Consider the following 27,880-nt stretch of genomic DNA (forward strand, 5'->3'; position numbering starts at 1 on the left):
TATTTTCCAGATAGAGTCTCATGAACTATTTGCCCAGGCTGGCTTAAAACTGTGATCCTCCTGATCTCTGTCTCATGAGTACCTAGGATTACAAGTATGAGCCACCAACCTCTGTCTTCCTCCTTTCTTTCTTCTTCTTTTTTTTTTTTTTTTTTTCGGTGATACTGAGGTTTGAACTCAGGGTCTCACACTTGCTAGGCAGGCGCTCTACCACTTGACCCACTCCACCAACTTCTCCTTTCATCTTTACGGCAGCAGTGATAGTCTCTTTTTCTTTTTTTTTTTGGGTGGTACTGGGGTTTGAACTCAGGGCCTACACTCTGAGCCACTCCACCAGTTCTTTTTTGTGTGTTGGGTATTTTTGAGACAGGGTCTTGTGAACTATTTGCCCAAGCAGACTTCAAACCATGATCTTCTGCCTCCTGAGTAGCTAGGATTACAGGCATTAAGCCACCAGAGCCTGGTAAATTTAATAATTTAACACTCAGAGTAAAATAAAACAATTGAGTCAACAGTTACCCCACTCTTCTTACTAGGTCTTAGAAGAAAATAAGCCTGTAAGGAGGTATCATATTCCCCTTCCCTTACCAAACTTCTGAAGTACTAACGTATTTGGCCAGGCTGGGCACCAGTGGCTAACACCTGTAATTCTAGCTACTCAGGAAGCAGAGATCAGGAAGATCACGGTTCGAAGCCAGCCCAGGCAAATAGTTTCGAGAGACCCTATCTTGAAAAAAACCCTTTACAAAAAAAGGCTGGTGGAGTGGCTCAAGGTGAAGGTCCTGAGTTCAAGCTCCAGTACTGCAAATAATAATGATAATAATAATAATAATTTGGCTGAAAGCAGTTCTCCACAGAGCAATTACCCAAATCACTAGGATTCAAAGATGGAAGATTAGGGGTGGTGGTGGTGGTGGGGTGACTTCCTTTTCTGTCACAACACTAAGCACAGAAGCATTTTCCTTCCCTAGAGTGGAAGGTAGAGTACCAGATATGAGTGCTAAGTCTGAGCGACAAACACAGCAGCACTAAGGAAATCTAAAATAGGACCTCTGTCTATTGTCATGATTAGCCCAGAAAGCATGCTGCAATATTCACTACCATAAACGTCATCATCAGTAAACATGAATACACACACAGCCAAACCTCATTATCTTCTCAAATTCATTTGTAACCCCCAAATCATATTCAAGGCACTTTAGAAGAGTGGCAAAAATTCTGAGCTGCCATATGGACATACTCTTAAGTGCAGGCAAAACAAGGTGACCTGCTGCTTTCTTATTTTAGCCTTGATTCAACAAACAGGTGTCCTTTCTGTGGTCTTTAGTGCCACTTTTTATTATTGTGTTTCTGTTGATTATGCTGTTTAAAATGCCCCCTTCCTCCCCAGACTTAATGCTGAAGTGCTGACTAGTATTCCTAAGAGCAAAAAGGATGTGATGTGCATATGGAGAAAATATATGTGTTAGAGAAGTTTCATTCAGGTATGAGTTACAGTGCTGTAATTTGTGAGTTCAGTGTTAATGAATCAGGGATAAATATTAAATCAGGTGTTTTTAAACAGAAGAAAACATATAACAAGATTATGGTTTATTAACAAAAGGTCAAAGGAACCCAACCCTAGATTTCCCTTAAGAGCAATGGTTTAATATTTGGTAATTTAATATTCACAGTGACTTTACAGCACATAACTACCACAAATAATGAGAACTGACTATAGATGAATATTGAAATAGGAAAGATTCCTGTAAGTGGGTTACAAGTTTCAGTTTGTTTGATGCTGGGGACTGAGCCCAGGGCCTTACAGATGCTGAAGCGCATGATCGACCACTGAGCTACATACACTCTCAGCCCTGTAAAGCTCTGTCACTTAAAAATTGTAATACATACTTATGAAATTCCCAGTTAATAAGGGATTCTGTAAAGAAAAAGTCTAAAATGCTGTCGTATCAAGTGATTCATTTTTGCAGCACTGGGAGTTGAACCTAGGGCCTTGCGCATGCCAGGAAAGCATTCTACCACTGAGCTACACACCAAGCCCCTGTTACTCTAAAACTTTTTGAAGTATAGCTTTATTCTATTTTAAAAATTAATGATATCTTTAAATGAATGAAAGCCCTCTGACAATTTCTATACCAAATCTTACATTTGTAAGTGAATTAAAATTCATCCAAATGAATTGCTGCATTATATTGTTTTACCCCAAACAGAAAGTAGATGAAATATTTTATTTGTATTTGCTAATATTCCATTACTAAAACAAAACTCAATAATGTGAGCAATCTGAGTAGTTATGACATTTATTTATATATCCAAATTGTTCGCATTCATTGCATAAAAAATGCTATGATGAATACATCAATGAGGTAAAACTAAACAAAAGGTATATATACTAAGTAGTGTGACTAAGCATGTAGCATAAATTAATGAATTTAATTATATTCTAGTAAAACAATACATTTTTCTTAATCAGATGACAGTAACCACAAAACAGCTAACATTTAATATTTACTATACAATAACAACTGTGCGTGGCACAAGATCATCTAATTTTCAAAACATCCTATGAAACAGTACTGCTATTTTTCTCACTTAATAGAGGCAGAACCCGTTGCAGAGGGTTAAGTAACTGTCCTCCAAGGTAAAACGGCAGTAAATAATAAAGCAGATGCCAGAGCGCCAGCGTTTTACCACTGTGTCACATCCAACACCTGAAAGTTTTAAGCTTACGTGTCTATCTTCAATTTTCCCACATGATTTACTGCTATGATTTGAATATGGTTTGTGCTCCCCTGAATGTCCACGTGTTGGGAACTTGGTCTGCAGGGTGGTAGTAATGGGAGTTATTACGAACCTTTAAGAGGTGAACCATAGTGGGAGGTCCTTAGGTCACTGGAGTCATTCCCCCAGAAAAGACTGTGGGACCCCAATCTCTTTCTCTCTGCTTCCTGACCACTTACTTGCCCCAACACTCGCTCCCACCATTCACCACCAGGTCCTTACCAGAACTGAGCTGAGGCAGCTGCCATGCCTTATACCTCCAAATGGAGAGCTAAATAAATAAGCCTCCTTTTCTTCTTCAGTAGCGCATCTCAGAGATTTGAGCTAATACACCTACAATATAAAAACCTGGGTGCTTACTGAAATTGCAGATTCCTGGTCCTCAGTTCAGGTCTACCGAATCAGAGTTTCTAGGAACCTACACTTCAGTAGGCATCCCTGGTGATGTGAAGGCACTGAGGCTTGGGAGCTGCTGCTTTAGTTACATGACTGATATTTTCTTCCTGCTCCAAGTGCATCAATTTGCCACACCTGGAAGGCATGTGGTCTTCTCCATCTTCTCTGTTTATACTGTCAGCCCCCTCTGGGTCCATATTATGCCCTGTAAAACCTACACAAATCCCATCCTCACCATGCTTTTCCTGAATGTGCATTTCTTTATTTTCCTGATCTATCATTAAATTTTAAACCTTCAATGCAATATTTCTCTCAGGTTATCTGAAGCAGTAGTAGTATACTACTTCAGAATTAACTTTTTATATTCTCAAAAGCTTATTATCATGGCACTTTTGCACGGAGTAGCTGCAATTCAAAAACAGGTACGGGGAGGTACTTGTGGGAGGGAGGAAGGTAAATGGAGGAGATGAAAGTGAGGAAATATGGTTGACAGGCTTCATATACATATATGAAATAGAATGATGAAACCTCTTAGAATAGCTTTAAGTGGGGCAGAAGGAAGGAGGTTGCAGGGAGGAGATGGCGGGAGCACTCTAACCGATGTACAAGGTAAGGCTATTCGGATTTGGAACAATGAATTCCCTCTGTACAATGAACACATGCTAATAAAATGAAAAAGAAAGAAAGAAAAGCTGGGTGCCAGCGGTTCATGCCTGTAATCCTAGCTACTCAGGAGGCAGGGGTCAAGAGGACTGCGGTTCAAAGCCAGCCTGGGCAAACAGTTCGCAAGACCCTATCTCAAAAATACCCAACACTGCCCCCAAACTGCCACAAAAAAAAAAAAAGAATGAAAAGGGAAAAAAAAAATTTTGTTTAAGTCAGCTATAGATTCTTTTCCTCATCAATATTCAGGACTTGACCCACCAATAATAAATTTATTTATTTATTATTAATTAATTACTAATTAATAAATTAATGTTTGAACCTGATTTCTTTCCTTTTTTTGTGGCACTGGAGTTTGAACTCAGAATCTCATGCTTGCAAGTCAGGCATTCCACCACTTGAGCTACTCCATCAGTCCTGGATCTGATTTTTTTAACTGAGGGTAGTAGAGAAAAAAATACTGTAATTTGAAATTTTTAAGTAAAAATAAATTGAATGTATAATACAGTAACATGTATCAGATTAACATACTACTTATCTGTATCTTTATTATTATTATTATTATTATTAGGACACAGTGTCTTGCTATGTAGTCCAGGTGACCTTGAACTTGTGATTCTCCTTCCCCAGCCTTCTGAGTGCTGTGATTATAGACATCTACCATCATGCTTGGCTGTATTTCCTTTTAATTTGTGAAGACCTGATAATACTTATAGACTTCAATTCATGTTTTAGCATAAATGGTAGGTGACAAGACAACAGCAGCTGTATCAGAAAGGCAGAATGGGCCTGGAGCCAGTGGCTCATACCTGTAACTGTAGCTACTCAGGAGGCAGAGATGAGGAGAATCATGGTTCGAAGCTAGTTGGGGCAAATAGTTCACCAAGAACTTATCTCAAAAAAACCCATCACCAAACAGGGCTGGTGAAGTGGCTCAAGTAGTAGAGTACCTGCCTAGCAAATGTGAGGCCCTGAGTTCAAACACCAGTGCTGCCTAAAAAAGGCAGAAAGCATGCTGGCCATTTCCAGTCATTCCTGCCATCATCTTACCAGTTCATGGTGGTAACACAATTGAAAACACCAGGGTTTTTGTTTTGTTTTCTTTTTTTTTTTTTTTTTTGCATTACTGATTACTTAGAAATTGCTATTTTCACTAAGAAATAAATAGGAATCTTAGAGACACTTGAATAAGTGAAAACAATGGAAAATAAGATTTGGTACTTATCAAATTTGTATACAGTTAAGCTCCAAGGACTGTATCTGTACCACAAGTCGAATATACCTCTGGAGAATTTCTGGAGAGCTTCTTTCAGTTTATATTTTGAATTATCAAGTTCATTTACATTTTAAATCTCCAAAGAATAGGAATTTGCCTGCCTTGCTTTTTGTAGTAAAATACTGGAGTAAAACAACTGATGTAGAGATAGCATGTGAAGTTTCTTTCTATCTTCATATTTACATAGGAAGCATTTTACTGTGGGCTATAAATGGTCATTCCTACTCCATCTATGGTTCCTTATGATGACCTCAGAATTAAAACCAGACAGAACTTTGGTATAGTATTTCTGAAATGTTCCTTACTTCTGTTTATACTATTTTAGCCCTTAATTTTATTTATTATTACATATATATGTATGTAACATATATATATATATATGTATTTGGTAGTACTGGAGGTTGAACTCAGGGCCTTAGGTTTTCTAGGCAAACTCTATACCACTTGAGTCACACCATCAGCCCTTTTTATACTCTGGCTATTTTTTTAAAAATTGTTTTGGTGATATTGGAATTTGAACTCAGGGCCTGGTGCTTGCTAGGCAGGGTGCTCTATCACTTGAGTTGCCTCCCGCCCTGTTCTTGTTATTTTTGAGGTAGAATCTTACATTATGCCCGGGGCCAGCCTGGATCATGATCCTCCTTTTTATGCTTCCCTGCGTAGCTGGGGATGACAAGTGAGCACTACCACCTAGGCATTGGTTTAGATGTGGTCTCACAAACTTTTTGTCCAGGCTGGCTTTGAACTATGATCCTCCCGATCTCTGCCTCTTAGGCAGCTAGGATTACAAGGTTGAGCCACCACGCCTGGCTGTGAAATCTATTTAAAAACCACTTACATAATAACTATGTAAGCTGGGCACTAGTGGTTTATGGCTGAAATCTTAGCTCCTTGGAAAACTGAGATCAGGAGGATGGCCATTCATGGCCTGCCTGGATAAACACTTTGAGAGACCCCCATCTCCAAAATAACCAGAGCAAAATGGATTGGAGGTGTGGTTCAAGCAGTAGAGTAGCTGCTTTGCAAGTGTGAAGCCCTGAATTCAAACCCCAGTACCACAAAACAAACAAAACTATGTATACATATGTCAACATTTTAAGTCTTACTAAAAATCAAAACATTTTGAGTTTCAAAATTATGACCTAAAGGTACTGGAAGTTTCCAACTGGACAATCACAATTATTCTGTGGAAAGCTATTTTAGAATTCAACATGTTAAGAATGTTTATAATCCTGGTATTATTTTACACCCTTACTAGGTTATTTCAACAGCATTAACAGTATTTGCTTAGTGCAAGTATGTAAAAAAAGTTTGCCGAGTTAAATTTCATCAACATTTTTCATGTAACTACCCATTTTACAGTATTAATTGTTTTATTAATGGCTATTTAAAATTTCATGAAATGGCCTACACATGCTTAAATTACTTTTGATTGGTAAGAATTTTGTTTCTTTCTGTTGGCAGTGCTGGGGACTGAACCTCGACTTTGCACATGCTAGACAAGTGTTCTAGGATGTAATTTTCTCAAACTGCTGTTTAGCATTTACTGCAATAACAGAATATATGCTGTAAGTCCTAAAGAAATGGTACACTGCTGGGGTTGTAGCTCAATGATAGGGCACTTGCCTAGCGTGTTGAAGGCCCCGAGTTTATCCCTAGAACTTCAGGGACTCAAACATTTTTAAGGGAGGTGAATACTTAAAATTTTCATGACATTCTTGTGTCGACGAGAAAACAAAAACTGCAATTATAAAATAACAAATTTCTACATAAATGAGCAACCAAAGGTCTATATTCATAGCAAACTTCACAGCCATACACACCTATTACTAAAAAGGAATAATATAGTCAGACACAGTGGCTCATATCTGTAATCCCAGCTACTTGGCAGACAGGGATTAGATGGTGGTTCAAGGCCACCCTGGGCAAAAACTTATCGAGAATTCCCCCACCCCCATCAAAACAAATAAGCTGTGTGTGTTGGTATACATCTATAATCCCAGCTTGGTAGGAAAATTAAGATCTTGGTCTGAGATCACCTAGACAAAAGGCATGAGACCCTATCTAAAAAATAACTAAAGCAAATAAGGTTGGAGGCATGGTTCAAGCAGTGGAGTGCTTGCCTAGGAAATGCAAGGTCTGGAATTCAAATTCCAATACTGCCAAAAAAAAAAAGGAAATAACACAAACAAATGAGTTGAGCATTCAGTATTTAGGAAAAAAGCAAAAAAGGAACTCAAAAGGGATTTTTATTTGTAAATACTACTAGGGTTTTTAAGATGTACGATTGCTATGTATATATTTATAGAGTAAGATTTTAAAAATAAAGAACTAGAACCCCCTTTTTGTAAATGGGTAACTATACTTTTGTATAGTTAAGTACTACTCTTTAATATTTAAAAGTGATAGCTGACAAAAGCCAAACAAACAAACAAACAAAAAAAAACCAGGAGGTACAGCTGAATCAAACCTCAGTTTCTCTATCACATTCAAGTAGAAAGCTTATTTAATTTGTATTTATTTTTGTGATACCATGGATTCAGCCCAGAGTCTCCCACTTGAGCTTATTAGAATTTACCCTAAACATGAATGCCACCAGTTTACACAGGTCTGCCACTCAAGAAGTCTTGAGTAAAAGACATCTGTGGTTACTACATGAGTTTAATGAGGTATCTGTTATGTTCATAGTAGGCAGATACTTCCAGCTGACTGCTGCACTTCCCTACATTCAAAAACACTTCGTGTCATTGTCTTAGATGCTTAGAACAACTTCAGTAGCCAAAACAAAACTCCCTACCCTCAGGCAGCTTATATTCTAGTGGCAGCCATTCCTACCACTTACAGTTGGCACAATAATAACAGTATAAAATCTGCCAACCTTTTCATAAAAATTTAATGAGCATGGGTAGTAATGAACTACTGAAGTGATGGATGGAGGAGTTGTACTGTAGTTAGTCTCTGTGTGATGACAATGGTACAAAGTCTAGTTGGTATTCCCACTAGAAAATAATGCTCTAGCTTATTAGCAAGGACAAAGGGTACATTCTTAGATACAATGAAAGAAATAAAAGGAAGTCAAAGAAGAAAAGGCTCCTAAGTTGGTGAAGGAAATCATTGTCAGTGTAAGAACTTGACACAGTGGAGAATTTTCATTTAGTTCATGTAATAAGATTTATAGGAACAAACCAGTATGGAAGATAGAAAGAACAAAGGAATGAATGAACTAGTAAGGAGGAATCCTCCTGGTTCCTCCAAATGCACATCCTGAATGGTTAGTGAGTCTCTTACCAGTAGGAAATTGCTATCTTGCCAACAGGGCAAATTAGAAAGTGTCTCTGCAGTATGTGTTTGAAATGCAGTAAGAGAACCGAGTTAGGTAATGAAACTCTTCATCTAGTTCTATTAACTCATCTAAAAGTAAATGATAATTAGTAAAGATGAACAATATTGAACAGCAACCATCTGATTCAGCTTTTGAGCCAGAAGACTCAGACTTGAGTACAAACTACATACATATATAATATAAATAGCATGTGTACAATTATACATGGGAGGGAGACTATCTTCATACAGACTATATGTAGACAGTACAAACCCAAACCTAAAAAAGGCAGCATTTGCTACGGTTTATTAGTGTAATAACCTGTCCTTTTGCATGATTCTTTGTTCTTTTAGTGAATTCAATTTAGATTAAAAAGGCCAGGTGTGGTGGTCTACACCAGCAATCGCAGCTGCTAAGGAGGCATGGGTAGGAGGATGGCAGCCTGAGGCCAGGCCCAGAGAAAAGAGCAAGACCTATTAGAAAAATAATTAAAGCCAGGGGTGTGGCTCAGTGGTACACCCCTGGGCACTTGCCCAGTATGTGTAAGATCCTGGGTTTGATCCCCAGTGCTGCTAAAAATAAAAGCAAAAGGGGTAGGAATCATGGCTCAAGTGGTAGAACACCTTCCTAGCAACTGCAGAGCTCTGAGTTCAAACCTCAGTACCACCAAAAGTAAACATTTAAAAAACCTTGATTGGGAAAACATGCTGACAATGGTTTGTTAATCTGGGATAAATATTTTATTTAGTTTATTATTTTGGTGGTACTGGTGTTTGAACTCAGGTTTTATGCTTGCAAGGAAGGTGTTCAACCAGTTGAGCCATATTTCCAGTCCTTTCTGCTTATACCATTGCACCCAGCGTTTTTCCATTGAGATGGGGTCTCAGAAACTTTTTGCCCAGTCTGTCCTGGAACTGCATTTCTCTGCATCTCAGCCTCCCAAGTAGTTAGAATTACAAGCTTGAGCCATTGACACCTGGCCTAAACATTTCATAAAAAGAGAATAATGTTTTGGACGTGAGGCTAGCAGAGTGGCTCAAGTGCTAAAACCACCTGCCTTCAAAGTGTGAGGCCCTGAGTTCAAAATTCAGGACCCCCTCAAAAAAAAAAAAAAAAAAGCTTTTGACTCATTATATCATTTTCCACTATAAACCCAAAACTTACAAAAGGATAGCTTTTGCTCAAGCTTAATTAGTATAATAAACCATATTTTTTCTAAATATTATAACATCTGACATCTATCTGTAATGAAACAAACAGTATCACAAAGCTCCTTCCATTAAAAAGAAAAGTGTAGACTGGTGGGAGAATGCCTGCCTAGCAAACATGGGGACCTCAATTCAAACCCCAATACCGAAAAAAAAGAAAACAAGAAAAGTGTAAGAACTGGTACAGTGGGCACAGGGCTGTAATTCCAGCGTGTGTATGGCAGCAGGTGGAAGCAGGATACTAAGCATGAAAAAACCAGCGTGGGGTACATATGGAGACCCTGTCTAAAACCAAACAACCAAAAAAGAATGTGATTGAAAATTCTCTGTCCCCAATTCAAAAGTACAATTTAGTGGAGAAGGAAAAAAGATAAGAAACCCCTTCTTTTCCATCATTGTTACTATTTGTAAGGAATAAAGCTCTAGATTCCAATCTGAGGTCTGCCCCAACACTCACTATTTATGTGACCTCAGCAAATTACACATACTTTCTCATCCTCAGTTACTTTGTCTGTAATGAATACCTATCTCCTCTACAATGTTTCTGTGTATTTAGAAACATATTTAAAATATTCAAGTTAAATGGGATAATGCCTATGACATGCAGCACCTCACCACATCTATCATAGGCTTTCTTCCTTCCTTATCCAATGCTTAAGACTGACTAGGAGTAAATGGGGAACAGAAAAGAACAACAAAAAAAGGCTGATAAAGTGGCTCAGGCAGTAAGTAGAGAGTGCCTGCCTAGCAAACATGAAGCTCCAAATTCAAACCTCAGTACTGCAAAAAAAAAAAAAAAATATGTCACTCATCTTCCCAAGCCTTTTTCTACTCTTTTGGTTTCCTCACCAATCTTTTGAAGCTTCCCATGTGTCCTACAGAGTTAGAGTAGGAGGCAGGTATCACAGAACCTAGCAGGAAGGTGGGAGAGTGCTTCTACACTCTTAATTAAGTCAGCTTAGAGCAAGGCCTAATTGGGAGAGTCCTAGCATTAATAAGAAACTCAGTGATTTTTAAAATAAAGACGGGCTGGGAAGATTGGGAGTGAGCATGATTGGCAAAACAAAGCTTAACCATTTTAGAGTACTTATAGGACAAATGTTTCATTTGTTCAAAGAACAACTAAAACACATTTTACCACCAAAATGCGATTGTTTCTGCTGGTTAGGTCTCTATAGGTTAACTCTAATGGGCTACCAAACCAGAAAGGATATATTACAGAAAAGACTTTCTAGAAAACAGATTTTCATTTTCAAAACATTGACTGATGCATTTGGGGAACACAATCCTATTTAATAGTTTATTTTTTCAGAAAATCTATTCAGCAAACTTTCAAAAGTTAATCCTTTTCAAATGCCTATGCTTGTTTAGTTTTAAATATTAAGTACATGTTTTAAAAGAAAATATCCAGAGTAAGGCTACACTTTTGTCAATTAAAAAATTAACTAAGTTTCAATGATAGTAGCTATTTTCCTGATACAATGTGGCAAAATTCTTAACCTAACAGCCATGATTACCTGATAATTGACATCATGGCTATCTGCTTCAAAAGAGCAACTAAAGCATTACTTTCCTAATAGTCTTGTCACAAAATATGAAATATGAAAGTCTTATATTTGTGTCTTCTTTTAATAAAACTTCCATAGTGTTTTGAAACATAAATATCTGAGTCATAAACACCTATAATGAATTAATGTTTAGAAAACTTTAAATCCAGTCTTCCTTCCTAGAAAACACATAAGTAAATGTAAAAACGATAAAATAAAATGTTTACGAAGGAATGTCAGTGAACAAGTGGAGGGGCAATTTTAATCCTATGGGTCAGTTTTTCATTACATGAATTTAATTTTATTGCCCATAAAATTCTAGACTAAAACTTAAAAAAAAAATTTATCACTATCACAAAAATTTCAACTCTATCAAAAGCACACATTTATACAAAGCCGAAAGACTAATAGAATCCCTGAGTTAGACCCCCAGCACAAGGAGTAAAAATGTAATCCATCTGGTCCACTTACCTCTCTTTCAAGTGACCTAGCAAGTTCACTGAATTGACAAAGGCCACATAGCTCATCATTGTCACAAGTGTAATTAAAATCCAGATTGTCTACTACTTTCTACTTCTTCCTTACTATAGCATGTTTCCTTCTCTGCTCCTTTCAAATACTTGATTGCTATTATTTTTAAAGTCTCCTTATTTTTAAAACACTAATCACATGAGAACAAAATCAATAAACTTGGCATGAAACAACTGTATTTACTTATTCTTAAAAGCCACCAACTTTCTCTACTTCACTCCAACTTCTACTTACTGCTAAGAAATTGAAAAATATAAAATTAGAAAGAAATGACTATCCTCTGTAGTAAGGTGAAAAAAAAAAAACTTAGGTATATATTGCTAGAACAGAGGTTGAAAACCAGACAATCTTGAAGTTTCAGTGGTCAGTCCTTTCCTTCCAGCACTTCCTGTCCCCACCCCACCCCCAATAACCCAGCTGATGTGTCTCATGAGCTATGCGTTCCTTTATGCACGTTACAGCAAGAGAATGAGGACTTCTTTCTCTTTTTGTCCTAGGCAAATACAAATGTAAATTAAAACACTAATAATCTCTATTAATGTGATACACTACCACTAGATACTAGAAAAATGTGGTATTAGAAAAATCTAGGACTTTTTTTTCTAGAATTTAGACCTATATTCACTAAAATAGCAAATAGTATTTCTTTAAAATAAGCTTTCCTAAAGATTATTTAAAATTTAACTACTAAAGTTTCTAGTTTATGTTAGCAGTATCAAAATGACTTTTAAACTTTTACAAGATTGTTTAAACTATTTTGTAAAATCATCCTCCAGAACAAAGCTTTGAAAGCGAAAATCTAAAGGAACTATTGAACTTTAACCTATGAAAAACTACTAAGCTAGTCTTATTAAATTTTAGTAAAATTATACCTAAAATATTTGTTGTGTGTAAAAAAACTGTGTAGTTCTAAAGTCATAATGATACCCAGAACCACACTGATTTACACAATTTAAAATTTACATAGTCTTTATTGTGCTAGGGGCTGTTTTCAAGTACTAATATAACAACTCCTGTCACAGTGGATACTTCATCAAGGATAACAGTCATGGAGAGAAATAATTACAATGCAAGAGGAACGTGCTTTGTCATAGAAGTTTTGTGGGAGCACAAAGGAAGAGGTCATCACAGAAGTGTCTTGTTAAGTATGTGGCCTAATGACAATGTGTACTTGATAAAGTTCAAGTATACAGTCTTCCTGTACCTCTTCCTTCCTTTGTGTTATACAACTTTGAGCACTCTCTAATCCCCATTCCAAATTAGCCCAACCTGAACCACCAAGAATAGCCAAGAATTAACAAAAGGAATTGCCTTTAGATTTTCAGTAGAGAGCGGTGCTAAGAGAACAAGATACTGCTGCTATTATTTGGTTGGTGTGTTTATAAACTGACCATGTTTTATTTCAGAACCAGCAAAATTTGCCCATGGCATCTTTCAGTCTGGCTTGCCATATATGGCTGATATTATTTCTGTGTTTTGTTTTTGAGACAGGATCTTGCAAAACTGTCCAAGCTGGCCTTGAACTCCCAATCCTCCCACCTCAGACTCCTCCCCAGTAGGTGGGGTTTCAAGCACATGCCACTAACCCTCTGGTATTTGCATTTGTTCATCCTTTCAAGCATGAGGAATAAGGAAAGAAAAAAGAGCTAGGCGCCTGTAGCTCAAGCCAATAATCCTAGCTACTTAGAAGGCAAAAATCAGGAGGATCCAGCCCTAGGCAAATAGTTCAAGAGACTGTCTCGAAAACACCTATCACACACAAACACAAAAAAAGGCTGGTGGAGTGGCTCAAGTGGTAGAGTGCCTGCTTAGCAAGCGCGAGGCCCTGAGTTCCAACCCCATTGCCACAAAAAAAAAAAAAAAAAGGAAAGAAAAAAGAATTAAAAGAATTTAGGGTTCCTGCTTGCAAAATTCAGGCAAAAAGATCCGCAAGTTCTAGAAATTATCCCTCTTGAGGACCTTCCACTTCCTGGGAGAAAGTATGGAGTCCACAGAAATTGCATATCAGAAATCCTGCCACCTTCCCAACAGCCACAGCAGTTATATTAAGAATCTCAGTTTTAATCAGAATGGGGTATGCGGAATATGCTTCAAGGAACCTTCAACTGAACACTCAAACAAGGGAAACCAAAGAGCACTGCCACCCAGAGTTGTGGGTGGGGAGGAGTTGAGGCACCGAGGCTTGTAATTCAGCCCATTAGTAACTAAGCAGTACATTTCACTGAAATTACTGGATTCCCCATCTTTCCTAGCATGGGCTTCAAGATCTTAAAGGGAAACCCAATCCAAACCAGGATATATTGCTATTAATACTGCTAGTTCCAAGACAACAGTAGTGCTGTATGCCAATGATTCCTCAGCTTACAGATATGTTAAAATGAAACTGGCAGCAGTTCCAGCTCTTCTCTCTCATTCTCTGCTGTTACTGTAGCTCCTTTTTCTAAATCTGCCTCTGAGTTTAGACAGGAGCTGGATGGTTCATAATCACCCAGCAGCTGCAGCTGAGCAATACTCAGCCTAATTGTGGCACTGGAGCAGCTGAGAGGAAGAACAGCGATAATACATACCCTACCGTACGTAGCAATACACAAACTGCCACACACACTACAGTAAGACACAAAGATACTTTAATAGGAACAGACTCTTTATTTTAAAGAAAAGCAGCTGTACCTTGGTAGAGGACTTGTATTTATGATATAAACCCATTTAAACGTGAACTGAAGGTGACCTAAGCTATGTAGGATTCTGAACAATGGAAGATCTTACTAAAACTTCCTGTAAATATTCACACAACAAAGAGAGCTCACAAACATCACCTTTTTAACATGACAAAGTTCCTGTGATATAAGAATTTGGCACAGATATGATCTCTTCTTCAGCATTCCACTACAACAATGCAAAACAACATCAAAACTAAAATGGCAAGCATTACACAAAACAAAAAAAGTAGGATAAGGCAATGGTTCTGTGCATTTCCAAAACTTCAACACTATACTGTCACTTGTTTTCTTTTGAAACAAAACCATATTCTTCCTTCAAATGGCATACATCATCACAAACTTTAAGTAAATGGAAAGTTATATACATTGAGAATTTCATGACATCTTTAAGAACATCAAAGCTAAGGCTGAAATTATTGATCTAAAGCATTACTGCTCTAGAACTGAAAATGGATAAAAGTCAAGAATTACTACTTTGATGCTGTGAAGTTGTGAGTTTTGTTATATTACCTAATTTTCTGAACACCAGAGTAGTTGATAATAGAACAGTGCCCATTCATTCAATAAATATGTGGACTACCTAGTATGACACTTAACATTTAAAATAAGTAAAACGTAGTGTTTTCACACAAAATATTAAAATAATTAACAGGACCTTATTAGAAAATCTCTTCCAGGGTGTGGGTGAAAAAATGTATCTTTTTCACAATTCTCTAATTGTTGTACATTTGGAAGTGAGTGCTCAGCATTTTCAAGACAGTTACATACACTAGTTAATAAGTCTAATCTTTCTGGCAAAGCAGAGTCCACGCAGTATTCTGAAGTCAATCACCAAATACTAAATTCTTAATCCAAGTACCTTACATGCTACATTATAAACCAGTTTCTTTAAAAAAAGGTTGCAAGTAAAATAAAACTCAGATACAAAAAAGCACACAAAACAAATGTATGACTTACTCCCCTGTGACTAGCACTAGGTTAAAAAAAAAAAAAACTTTGCCAGGACTCCAAAAGCCAGGTCCCAATCACAGTCTTCTTCCTGCCATATCTTTTATTGAAATCACTTCCTTGCAGATTTTTAAAATACAGTTTTATCACTCAAGTTTGCATTCCTAGACACCAGAGCTTAGCAATGCTTTTTCAGGAATTTTTGATTAGGCTTCTTTTTTTAAACACCAACAAGACTAATAAATGATGTCCACACTAAACTGACTGATTAGATTGAGAGACAAATATATTTTTAAACAAAAATTACGCCTGGCACTAGTGGATCACTCCAGTAATCCTAGCTACTTTGGAGGCTGAGATTCGAGGCCAGGGGAAAAAGTTCTCAAGCTCTGCCCCGCCCCCGCCCCTCTCCAAAATAACCGGAGAAAAATGAACTAAAGGTGTGGCTCACAACATCAAAGCCCTGAGTTCAAACCACAGTCATACACACACACACACACACACACACACACACACACACACACACACACACACAAATTACTCACAGTGATAAATTGCCTAAAACGATGCAAATTTGAACTCTGAATATACCATGAATATATTTCATCTATACTGGGTCATTCCTATTAGCATATTTATTCTTTAACCATTACATACAACGAAATAGAATTTTATTTGCAAAGACTTATTTTTTTTCAGCTTGAGAACTTCATGAACTAAAAATTTTTTTCAACAATGTATTAATATTATACTTTGACCATAAGACAAATTCCACCTATCCCAGGAAGACAGATCAAGGCAGTAATTTCACTTTCGGTTGAACAGAAAGGAGTCAATTTTGTGGCTTATGAAGTCAGCAAAAACTGGAAAATTAAAGCTATTATAACATTATGGTGGTTATAGCAAAGTACATACTTTAAGAGCACTTTTATCTTTTATCCTGGAAACATGGATATGAACTGTCTTGTATTTAGATTCCGATCAAAGGCAATTGAGTTTTTTCAAATTTAGGACCCTCTGTATTGTCAACCAGCAATTCTTCACTGAGATTTAAGTGAAAAATTTAAGATGATTAAATGCTGACATAGTAGGGTTCTCACATATTTTAAGAAAAAGATTACCCTTGGAGAAACAACTTTCTTGGAGTACACTGCATGAATATCATCTGTGATGCACACAAGGGCCTTAGCTTCTAATTTAAAACATTCCTTCATTATCTGTCCATTCAAAATGTTTCCTGCCCACTGTGTGCCAAGCACTGTTTTAGTTGAGATACTAGATTTAACACGCAGTTTGCCTTAAATGCAGTCACATTAAGGTGATATTTTCCTTAGTGTGTAATTTAACTTTAGAAACTTAACAGAAATGGTTTAAATACTTAGAATTACCAGAATACTTTTGGCGCAGTAACTCTGTTAACAATGCACGAATACACTACCATGGTTATCATGCATACATAAATCGCCTACATGAACACACACGCACCAGTGGAACATACATAATAACGGCATGGATGTAAAGTTGTGGTTCTACTGGAGACTTTTCATTAACTTACTTTAATAATTTACACGAGACAGTTCGCTACTCCATGCATTTACTCAATTAATCACGCAGAAAGTAAACTCAACCAAATCTGAACTACGCTGTGTCCCACTCACCACAAAACAAGAAACTAAAGCAGTTTCTGCAACAGACACGATTTTTCCAAGAGCTTCTTAAAACTCTGCCCCGTGCCCAACACACCAAAAGCTGGAAGCAATTATCAAGAAGAAAAACACACTTTACAACAAAATTTTCTTACACACATGTGGACAGAGAACCGAACCAAAGCGGAAGCGGAGAGACCCAGTACCGTCAAAGGGGCCGTTGAATGGTCTACTTCCCAACCCCCAATCCAAAACAAAGGAAAACTTTAAGCATGTTGCGGTTTTCAATCAAACCCAGGGCAGCCACAAACTCACCAGTCGCCCCTCACCCGGTTCTCCCGCCCTGCACAGTGGCATCGGGCGACATGGGACGCCCCCCTCCCCGAACGGAAAGGACCCGCGTCCCCCAACACCGACCATGGGAGCACAATCACAGCTCGCCCCCTCCTCGCCCAGCGGCCACACGCCCTTGGGGACGCAGGGCGGCCGATGTCCCCACGCGGACCTCCAGTGGGACTCGGGCGGGATCGGGCAGGGCTGCGCGGGGCGGAGTCCACGTCAGTCAAGGGGCGAGCAGGTAGCGCGGGCCGGGCGACACACCCGCCGGGCGGGCCGTGCCGGGTCGGGGGAGGGGAAAACTTTCTCCCCAACTTCCCGACCCGGGCCGGCGGGGGTGGGGAGTAGCAGCCGCCGAGGCGCCACCGGGTGTGGACGGGCTCCGGGGCCTATAGCGCGGGCCGCGAGGAACCGGGGTCGAGTGACCGGCCGCCCACGGCCGCGGGGCCGCACGGGGTTCTTACCTGCCCTCCGGCCACGCTCGCATGGGGCGCTCGGTGCGGCCGCGCTCGCTCGGGAGCGGGAGGGGGCGGCGGGCGGAGGCGACGCCCGCGAGGCCCTCTCCCTCCCTCGTCCTCCACCTCCTGGTCGCGGAGCGCCGGACAGCAGCGACGACTGCGGAGAGCCGGCCCGGGACGCGTTACTTCAGGAGGAGGGGATTCCCGGGCTCCCCCACCCCTCGGCCTCACTCTCCACCTCCTCCCGCCGGCCCCGCCCCCTCCGCCCTCGGCGGGGGCGGCGCGGCGCGGCGAGGGGGCGGTGGCTACCTGCGCGCGGCTGTGCGCTCACCGGAACTCGCGCCGCGCCGTCCGGCTCGAGCGCCTTCCGGCCTCCCCACGCCCCTCGGCCCCTCCGCGGGCCGGCTCGGCGGCGAGGCCGTGTCACTCCTCCGCTCCTCCACGGCCCAACATGGCGGCGGGGTCCAGGGCGGACTCCCGAGGCGGCGCAGGCTGAGGGGGCGTGTGGGGAGGAGGTGCTTCTCCGCCCGCGGCGCCCCTGCCCGCCGCCCTCCGTCGGTCCGGGTGACCGGGGCGCGCCGGTCCCGCCCTCGGCCTCGGTCTCTCCTCTGCGCCTATCCCCGCGCAGCCCCGGGCTCCCGGACTTTGTTTTTGGGTGTGTTGTTAAGGGCGGGGGGGACTGGGGTGAGGGTGAGGGGCTGGCCGGGTGCCTCTCGGAATCTTGCTTCCGCACCCTTTGTAGCCGTAGTAAACTCAGCCCCGGCGCGGGAGCTGCGGGGCGGTTCTCACACGCGCCTCGCCAGCCTGGTCGCCGTCCAAAAACGTTCGCGTCTGGCCTCCTTCCGAGGCCGGGATCCTGTCCCTGCCCCAGGAGCTTCCTGTTGACTGTAGGTCGAACCAGCCTTGCCGGGAGGGGAACCGAAGCTGAGCTGTGTTGGCAACTTTCCCAGTAATGGTGGCTTTGATTTGTCTTGGAGCAGGGTACTCTTTTTTCAGATCCTGGCTACGTTCCAGGGAGGGAAGTGGGGCGAGGTATGATGATGACCCTGCTTGACAGCTGTAGAGACGGAGACTGAGGACCCCGAAATTAGAGCAGCCCCAGCTGGAATAGTGTTCGTCTGAACCCTATGCACCTTTCCTCTTTGCTTTGTAGGAGAAGGGAGGGTGCAAAAGGAACAGTGGAAAGATGAGGGTTTAACCAAGGTCATGCATGGACTTAGTGAACCTTGAGGTTACGCTAAAGTCATTTCTGCATAGTCCGACTCTTAATTTCCCCTTTGTGTTTCCTGTTCAGTGGGGTTATCAGAATTTTTGATGAGGGACTGTTGGTTTCCTTTGTGGTTTTTAGTGAAATTCAGACTCATCTTCAAACAAGAAATAGCACACTCATTTGTCAGTATTCTGGTATTCTAGGAATTTGAGGAAATAATAAGGGTTTGAAAAAAATGTTTCTTCACCTCACTAAATGAACCAGAAATAGGCACAGGCATCCACATTAACAGAAAGGTGCATGTAATGACTGTCTTGGGCATTAAGATTTTCATGTAGGTTTATATTCAGCTTGTCTTAAAAGTAGAAAGTAGCCTTCCCGGTGCCTGTGGCTCATGCCTGTAATCTTAGTTACCCGGGAGGCAGAGATCAAGAGGATCCCTGTTCCAAGCTAACCCAGGCAAAATAGTTCTCAAGACCTTACTTCGAAAAATATCGAACACAAAAAAAGGGATAGTAGAGTGGCTCAGGTGCTAGAGCAGTTGTTTAGTAAATAGGTTCTGAGTTCAAACCTCAGTCCCACCCACCCCCCAAAAAAAGTAGAATTCCTTAAGGTGTTGCAATATTTACTATCTAATGACAGATTCAGTCTAAATAACTTGGAAAGTTTTCAGTTTTACCTTTAATAGTTAATTTTTTTCAGGAATATTTAAAACATTTTTTTAATGAGAGACAGAATCTGGAAAGTGTCCTTGAGTTAAATATAAAAGAAACTACTTTTTTTTCTTTTGTAGGAATGAGGTTTGAACTCAGGGCTTCACACTTGCAAAGCAGTCACTTTATCACTTGAACTCTACTTTATTTTGTTCTGGTTATTTTGGAGATGAGGCCTTTCAAACTATTTGCCCAAGTTGGCCTTGAACTGCAGTCCTCTTGATCTCAGCTTCCCAAGCAGCTAAGATTACAGATGTGCATCACTAGCGCTGACCACTCTTGCAGCCCTTTTGTGATGGGATTTTTGAGATAGAGTCTTGAGAACTATTTGCCTGGGGCTGGCTTTGAACTGGGATCCTCCTGATCTCTGCCAACTTAAGTAGCTAGGATTATAAGCGTGAGCCACCCATCAAAAGAAACTACTTTTAACTGAAAATCTGTTTGTGGAATAGACAAGTAAAGAAGCTCGCTCCCATTCTTCTCTACTGCACAGTATTGAGGTCTGGTACTTTGTGTGTTAGGGTGTGATACAGGATCTGTCTTGAAACCCCTGGGAAAGTCTGCCTGGAAAAAAAAAAAAAGCTACGGAAAGTTTAAACTATTTATGTTGGGTCTCCATAAAAGATTTTTTCATTTAAATTTATTAAAGTTATTTATCTGGAAGTTTGAAAGATTGAACATGTGATTCTGCCAGGAAATGTTTTTGTTGAGGATAAACTTCTACTTGTTATCAGTGAGTGACCCACTACTGCTGCTTCTGCTCCCGTCACAGAGGCGGTGATGGTGAATTTCCTCTTCCTAGTGACAGTGGAAAGCCATCCACCGCTCACAAGGTACATGCACTGCCTCTGCTTTCAAGCAACCATCCCCACCACCAGCCCTTTCAAAATGCCTTCTACCTTTCAAAGGCTGGATCTCCTCAAATCCTGGTGGTATCTGATGTTACCTGTACCACCTTGGCTTTGTGGCCTCCAACTGGCTAATACTGCTCCTAGGAAGACCCCTCTAGGCTAAGATTTGGAGGATCAGGCAAAAGGAAAGTGTTTCTTCTTGAGTATTAGACTCATTGTGTCAAACTCCATGAAGCAGTGCTGTGACCCATCAGTTTCTCCACAAGTGGAATCTGCATTGCCTCAAGGATGGGAGCTGGTGGATTAGTTTTTACATTTTCTGTGATGAGCAAGGGTTGTCTAAGAGAACCAAATTAATGGGTATATAAGGACATGTCACAACTGACAGTCTTTCATGAACTTCTGCAAATCTGTCCCATTTTCTTGCTGTCTTTTGTTGCTTTCTCTAGCTTTTTAACATCATGGCTAGCTGGTCTGCCACCTCTGATTTCACTTTGTGACTCCTGTCCCTGGGTCCAGGACTATTTTCTAGCTGTCTAGTCTTTCCTTTGGCATCTACTTTGGGATCATCTCTTGGCTTGTTCTCTGATTTCAGTACTTTCTGGTTGTCTTGCAGTTTGGCCCTAGTCTTACTGTATCTAGCAAAATCCTTAGTTTTAACTCCTGGTACCCATTTTGCTTAGGCAGGCTCATTCACAGTAGCTTCAAACTTTTTTTTTTTTCCTCAGTACTGGGGCTTGAACTCAGAGCCTTGTGCACTCTACCACTTGAGCCACACCACCAGCCCCAAATTCAGTTTTTGTTTTGTGGGTTTTTTTTTTTTTCAGGCAGTACTATGGTTTGAACCCAGGGCCTTACGCTTGCTAGGCAGGTACTGTAGCACTTAAGCTACACTCCCAGCATACTAGCTTCAAACTTTCATACTGCTCTCTGAGGCAGTTCGTATGCCAGATGGGCATTTGGCATCCTTTCTTATGGCTTCTGCTGAGCAAAATACAGCAAGTTGTGGATTTCCATCCTTTCTTTTTGAGAATCAATCCTCTACTAATATCTGGCGTGTAAGCCAGTGATTTGAATGCCTGTTCTATAATCTCAGTCTCCAGCCTGGAATTATGAGGGTTGGTTGGTTTGTTTGGTGTTATGAGACAGGTCTCACCATGTAGCCCATGTTGGCCTTGAACTTTCAATTCTGCCCAGAGGGCCAGGATTCTAGGTGTGCACCTCCATGCCCTGCTTGGAATTTAGAGTTTTGAAGGAATGACAGATTATTCATGGGGGCCACGGTGGAGTTGAGAGTCCAGTGGCAGAAGGTGAGTGTCCAGGGGTAGGGGTGTCTAGTAGCAGTAGGCAGCAAGTGTCCAGCGCTGATGATGCCTGCATCCCAAACAGACCCTCCCCATGGTGAGACCTGGACTCTGTTTCATCTTTCTTGCTTCCTGCCTTAGTCTGCTCCTCTAATCTTCCTGCTGATTGCCCATAGTTCCTTCAATAAATTTCTGCTTAAATTAGCATACTGATTCTGTTGTTTGCATATAAGAACTACAACTTAGTCTCTCCTACTTACTTGTACTGCTGACAGTCAGTTCGGGTGCTGTGAGGGCAGGATATTTTGCCATTACACAGAGCTAGGTTGGGGGTGAAAAGGGGGAGCCTGTTTTTACCGACAGAGGGAGAAAAGAGATCTCAATGCTGAGACTCATGTTCTTTGTGCAATACATAAGACACCAAACCTAGAAGAGAACTGACTAGTCATACCCTTCTGCTACTTACCCATGACAGTCGTGGCTTTTAGAGCATGACATAGCAATGCTCTCCCAGAGCATTAACTTCATCCTTAAAATCCTTCTCAACACAATTCAGGCAGCCCACCCCAAAAACTGGAATAGAGTATGTTGGAAACCATTTGGTATGTCTGTCCTAAAGGTTGGTAATTTCCTCCTATAACCTATATTTGCAGTTCCTATATCCATCACCAAGTGTTTGGCCTGCACTATTCTGATACAGTAAACTGATGTGTAGTCATAATTTATCAGTGTTTCTGACACTGAGTTTAAACACCATTAAAATTGCTACCAGATTGCTACTTCCTGGAAATCTTCCGAAATGGGTTATGAAAAGTAGGACATAACTTTGCTACAAGGCAAGAAGTTAAAGTTCGAATGTTTATCTCCATTGACTGCTTAGAAGAGAAACTATAAATTAGGCTCATATCTTTAAATTTAACTGACATCAGATCATGAAACATAAAAGTTTCATATTAAGGTACTTATTATTGGACATTATGCAAGATGATACTATGGTAGGAGTTTAAAAAATGTGTTTAGAATAAACCCATGCTTTAAAATTCTTGTTTTAATCTCTAAATAAACCTTTTTGCATTTTTAACTATTTAGATCATTATTTTTCATTTGTGTCAGACCAAATTTTAAAATTTTACTCACTTAATCTTATTATTTGATGTAAACCACAGTTTCTTTAATCCTTTAGCAAGGTGTGAATAGTTTTTGGCTTATATATGAATAGGGCTTAATGGTTGCTTGATATTGTTACCTAATTTATCTCCTAAGGGAATCACATGTGTAATAAATACTTAACATAAGACCCCTTTGGTGAAGAGTGTCTCAGATCTTGTGAGTGAATGAATTAATTAGATAGGCAGTGCAGATACTAGAATTGATAATACATTAGCAACAGCAACAAAAGTAATGGCTTTCTTTATTGAGCCATATGCTTTACCTACATCATTCATCGACTACTTATAATGACCCTAGAGGCTGGTGGTAGTATCCCTAGTTATACATTGAAGCCCAGGCTGACTTTGAACCACGATCCTCCTGATCTCTGTCTCCCAAGTAGCTAGGATTACAGGTGTAAGCCACTGGTGGTTTAATTTTTTGTTTTAATTAACTACTAATTGAAAAAAAAACTGTTCTCCAGTTTTATTACCATTTTTAAAATTTCATTATAGGGAGTTAATCTTCAACTAGCTAATCATTTCAAATTATTTTGAGCCCTGAGCTCTGATGATGAATTTGCAGAGGTGCATGTCCTTATGAATATTCAAAACTATGTTACTAAACAACCATGGACAAGATTCAAAGTATATATAATGACTCTCACAGTTTAGAGGATGCTATTTAAATAATCCAAATATGACTAGCTTTAGTGATTTTTTTCCTTTTGGAAACCTCATAATTTTGGCATAGATAGAAAGTTAGCACTCATGCTCATTTTGTGTAAAATTAATTCCAACAAGTTAAGATAGAAGCAAAGCAAGAGACTAAGGAATGGATTTTTGAATACCACGGATTGGAAAATTTGGTTTATGTTATGGTGAGTGACTTTTAAAATTTATTTTAACTTCTGTTCAGGAAAATATTTAGGTTTTCTTTAAGCCTCTTAGGGAATCTGTTGTCCACTTGTGGATTTTATGTGAAAACCTTAAAATAGGAAAAAAAAATTGCCTCCTTTTATAAAAGGCTCCAGAATAAACAACTTTAAGCTTTTCTCTTAAGCCTTATATATTCTCTGTAAAAATTACCCGTCTCATTTCCTTTGAGATGATGTGCTATACATCCAAAGAACAAAGCATTTCCTGAGTCTGTTTAGAGCACACAGGGCTCATTCCTAAGTAGTTGCCATGTGTGCTTAAGAATCTAGAAGATACCTGAAAAACAAAACAAAACCCCAAGGAAAACAGAAATTTATGAAATCTTAAAAGGGTTAACAACAGAATTATGCAAAATCCTAGCAAGTATTTGATAAATTTGATTATTTAGACATACATACTAAGCTTTATTTACCTTAAGATAATGAGTTTGAATATCTGCATAAGGCTACGACAATGTAAAGTTCTTTGGACTCTGAGTTAAAATATAAATTATGGACGTGCTACTAGTGAGCACAAGATTTCTTTGGGTGGTAGTGAAAATATTCTGGAATTAGCATAGCTTTGTGAACATACTTAAAAAAAACCCACTCAACTGTACACTTTAAAAAGTAAATTTTACTGCATAAAAATTATATCTCAATTAAAAACACTCTGCTCCCAGAATTGTATGTTCATTTGTAGCTACAGACTCTAACTTGAGCATGTAAATTTCACAATTCTTAGAGTTTCCATTTTCCCTACTCAGAAGTTAAAGGTATTATGTTAAACCAATGTTTCTTTAAGATTTTTTAATTAAATTTTTTTGGTGGGACTGGGATTTAAACTCAGGTCTTCACCTTTGCAAGGAGACACTCTGTGACTTAAGCCACACCTGCAGTCCAAACCAATGTTTTTTGAACTGTGAATTGTTGCTTTAGTGAATGACAAAATCAATTGAATGGCAACTACAATTAAAAACAGGAACAAAGAAATATTAGACTACACTGCATATACTAATGCAAAACTGTTTCCCTTATATATGTATGCATACTGAGTCATGATATAAAATAATGTACTTTTAACCATGAGTTACAGTGAAAAAGTTAGAAGTCCAGTATATTAGTTGATTTGTAATTTCTCTCCTTTTATACAATTTGGTCAATTTGAAAGTAGCAAATTCTGCATTGGATCTTGCAAAACTTAAAGGTAACATTCTTCGAACACTGAACTATGTGTCAGACACTGTCCTGAACTTTCTATGTATTAACTCAGTCTTCACCACAAACTGAAGGAGAAAATGATTATAATCCTTCCCTGTGAGGAAAATGAGGGAAAGAGAGGTTAGTAATCCAGACAAAAATCATACAGCTGGGAGTGATTGAGCTGGAAATTGAGCCCCAGTGGTTTAACTTTAGAGTAGGCACTCAACTACTATGCCATCCTATCTAGAATTCTTGCTATAATTTTTTAAAAAGTTTAAAATTGACCAACCATCCTTTAGCCCTTCTCTACTTATAAAATACTCTTGGTGGACAATATCATTTAAAAAAAAAAAGGTGTTGCATTGGTAGGAAATAAGCCATGTTAGGCATTATAGGGTACAGGGGAGGTAAAACCCATCAAATCAGCTCAGACCATCAGCTCTCTTACAACTGCCGTTTGTTGAGTGCAAGGTTTTTGCTGAGTAGCAGAAAATTTTCAAGTTAAAAAAAAGGTCTGTCTGTATTAAAAAATCCTCCTGTAAGAAAAAAAAACTAATTCCTTTGTTTCATTCTCTTAATATGAAGATTTCTTTGGGCAGGGAGTACAGTCTAGGGGTACAGTATGTGCTTAACATGCACTTAGCATGTGCAAGGGAGGGAAGACTTGGTTTGATCCCCAGCACGGTAAAAAAGAAGAAAAAGACAGTGTAGTGATGCAAACCTGTAATATCAGCACTCTGGAGGCCCAGGCAGGAGGATTGAAAGTTGTAGGCCAGCCTAGGCAAGCCACATACAAATACGTCTCGTGTTTGTCCTCATACCAGATTGTTCTAATTTGCTTCCAAAGAAGGCAAGTGATAATAACATGGCTGAGAAATGAAAAACAGAATTTAAATGAATAGCTGAAGTCAATGCAATTTTTTAAAAAAGTACAAATGGCAAATTCTGTTACTCTTTTTTTTTTTAATTTATTTTTCTTTTAATACCAGACTTACTTAAATGATTTTATTTTTAATTTTGATAGGCTCAGTAAAAAATCCATACAATCTGGCTGGAGGTGTAGCTCAGTGGTAGAACACTGCAAAAAAGAAAAGTCCATATAGTCTAAAAGGGCACAGTAAAAAAGTCAGCTCCCTTCCACCCCTGATTTTTCATGCCCCAGCTTCTTTCCTCACAAACACAATGATCAGTGTCTTGTGTGTCTTTCCACAACAATTTGACACATTTTCATATCACTGCCTTTGTTATTTTTCTCTACAAATTGCAACATGCCATATATTTTTCTAAACCTTACTTTATCATTTAATATACTTTGAAGCCTTTCTTCTTTTTGATGAAGAATGTATTCATTGGTGCACATATACCCACTCTTGTAATGACTCAACAAAAAGTTTTTTTGATGTGAGACATGGTTCTTCAAGCCACTTCTAATCTCTTGGCAATAAAAACTGGGGTCCAGTCACAGTGTAACTGTGTAAGAGAGTTACAGTTCTCTTTGTAACTCCAGCCACTTTAGACGCAGAAACAGGAGGATTGCGGTTAGAGAACAACCCAGGCAAAAAGTCAGCAAGACCCCTATCTTGGTGAAGCCGGGCACAGCAGTTCATGCTTGTGGTCTCAGCTACATGGGAGGCATAGGTAGGAGAATTGAGGTCTGAGGCTGGCCCCAGGTAAAAACACAAGACCCTACCTAAAAAATAACTAAAGCAGAAAAGGGCTAAGGGCATAGCTTAGGTGGTAGAGCACTTGCCTGGCAAGAGCAAGGACCTGAGTTTAAAAACCCATTATTGCCCCCCCAAACCCCCAAAATAAAATAAAAATTGGAAACTCATTTGATGAGTGTTCTTTAATACAACTTGACCTTGAAGGCTAATAGAGTGCTCAAGTGATAGAGTGCCTGTCTAGCATAAACCTAGCAAGTGCGTGGCCCTACGTTCAAGCCCCAGTAACACCAAGAAAAATAAATACATAAAATAAAAAAGATTTGACTTTGAACTGCTTTAATGTACTAATGAATTTCTTTTTATTTCCTTTTTTGGTTTCTTATTTATTGTGAGCACACTGTAAGTCAGTTAAAATAATCTGGTGTTTCTATCCAGTTTCTCTGAGCCAAGCCTGGTAGGTTCCCCATTGCTTGGCTCTGAAGTACCATTCCCCTCCCCAAATGCACCCATATACATATGTATGTTGTTACTATGTTTTACGCTATTTCAGTCATTCGAAATGCATGTGAGTTGTTTACCAGACATTTCCATTCCTTAACTTTCTATGATATTTTAGAACATTTAGAAGATTTGGTTTACTTGCTGGGATGCTGCTTTTTTTTTTTTTTTTTAACCTTTGGATCAGTCCAAATCTTGAATATCTAATTTTATATTTAGGAGTCACAAATATTTCACATTTTTTTTATTAAAAAATGTTTTTTCTGAGCTGGGGATTGAACCTAGGGCCTTTTGAATATAAGTGCACACTCTACCTCTGAAGCTACCTCCACCCCACATTATTTCCTTTTTAATACTACACTATAAATTATTGAATTTAAGTTTAGCTGCTAATGTCTAATGGACTAGGAACAATGTAGCTATTCAAACAGAATTTTGTGATTTCATTGGAATTTAAAGAGGAATGGAGGCCCCTGGCTGAGTTTTTTTAAAAAAAACATAATTTTCTCCTTTGAGCCATGCTTGATATAATGCTCCCCA

At 39.4% G+C, this 27,880-nt stretch overlaps 1 protein-coding gene and 1 long non-coding RNA gene across 3 annotated transcripts in view; one reads left to right on the top strand and one right to left on the bottom strand.

The window, feature by feature from the left end:
• Positions 1-18,330, bottom strand: part of Yes1 (YES proto-oncogene 1, Src family tyrosine kinase) — a 59,008-nt gene extending 40,678 nt beyond the window's left edge. Inside the window, exon 1 of one of the 2 annotated variants that reach the window (XM_074070211.1) lies at positions 18,164-18,330. The gene's annotated coding sequence lies outside the window, so the exon portion shown is untranslated. Of the gene's footprint in view, positions 1-17,838; positions 18,058-18,163 lie in introns of those variants that run through there. The other variant, XM_020186191.2, reaches the window with a different exon arrangement.
• A 202-nt stretch (positions 18,331-18,532) lies between these two features.
• The window catches only part of LOC141422504 (uncharacterized), a 32,874-nt gene continuing 23,526 nt past the window's right edge, over positions 18,533-27,880 (top strand). Inside the window, exon 1 of the long non-coding RNA XR_012447112.1 lies at positions 18,533-18,719. This is a non-coding gene — a long non-coding RNA (uncharacterized lncRNA). The remainder of the gene's footprint in view (positions 18,720-27,880) is intronic.

The sequence above is a fragment of the Castor canadensis genome, chromosome 4 (assembly GCF_047511655.1).
Source record: "Castor canadensis chromosome 4, mCasCan1.hap1v2, whole genome shotgun sequence".
Lineage (NCBI taxonomy): Eukaryota > Metazoa > Chordata > Mammalia > Rodentia > Castoridae > Castor > Castor canadensis.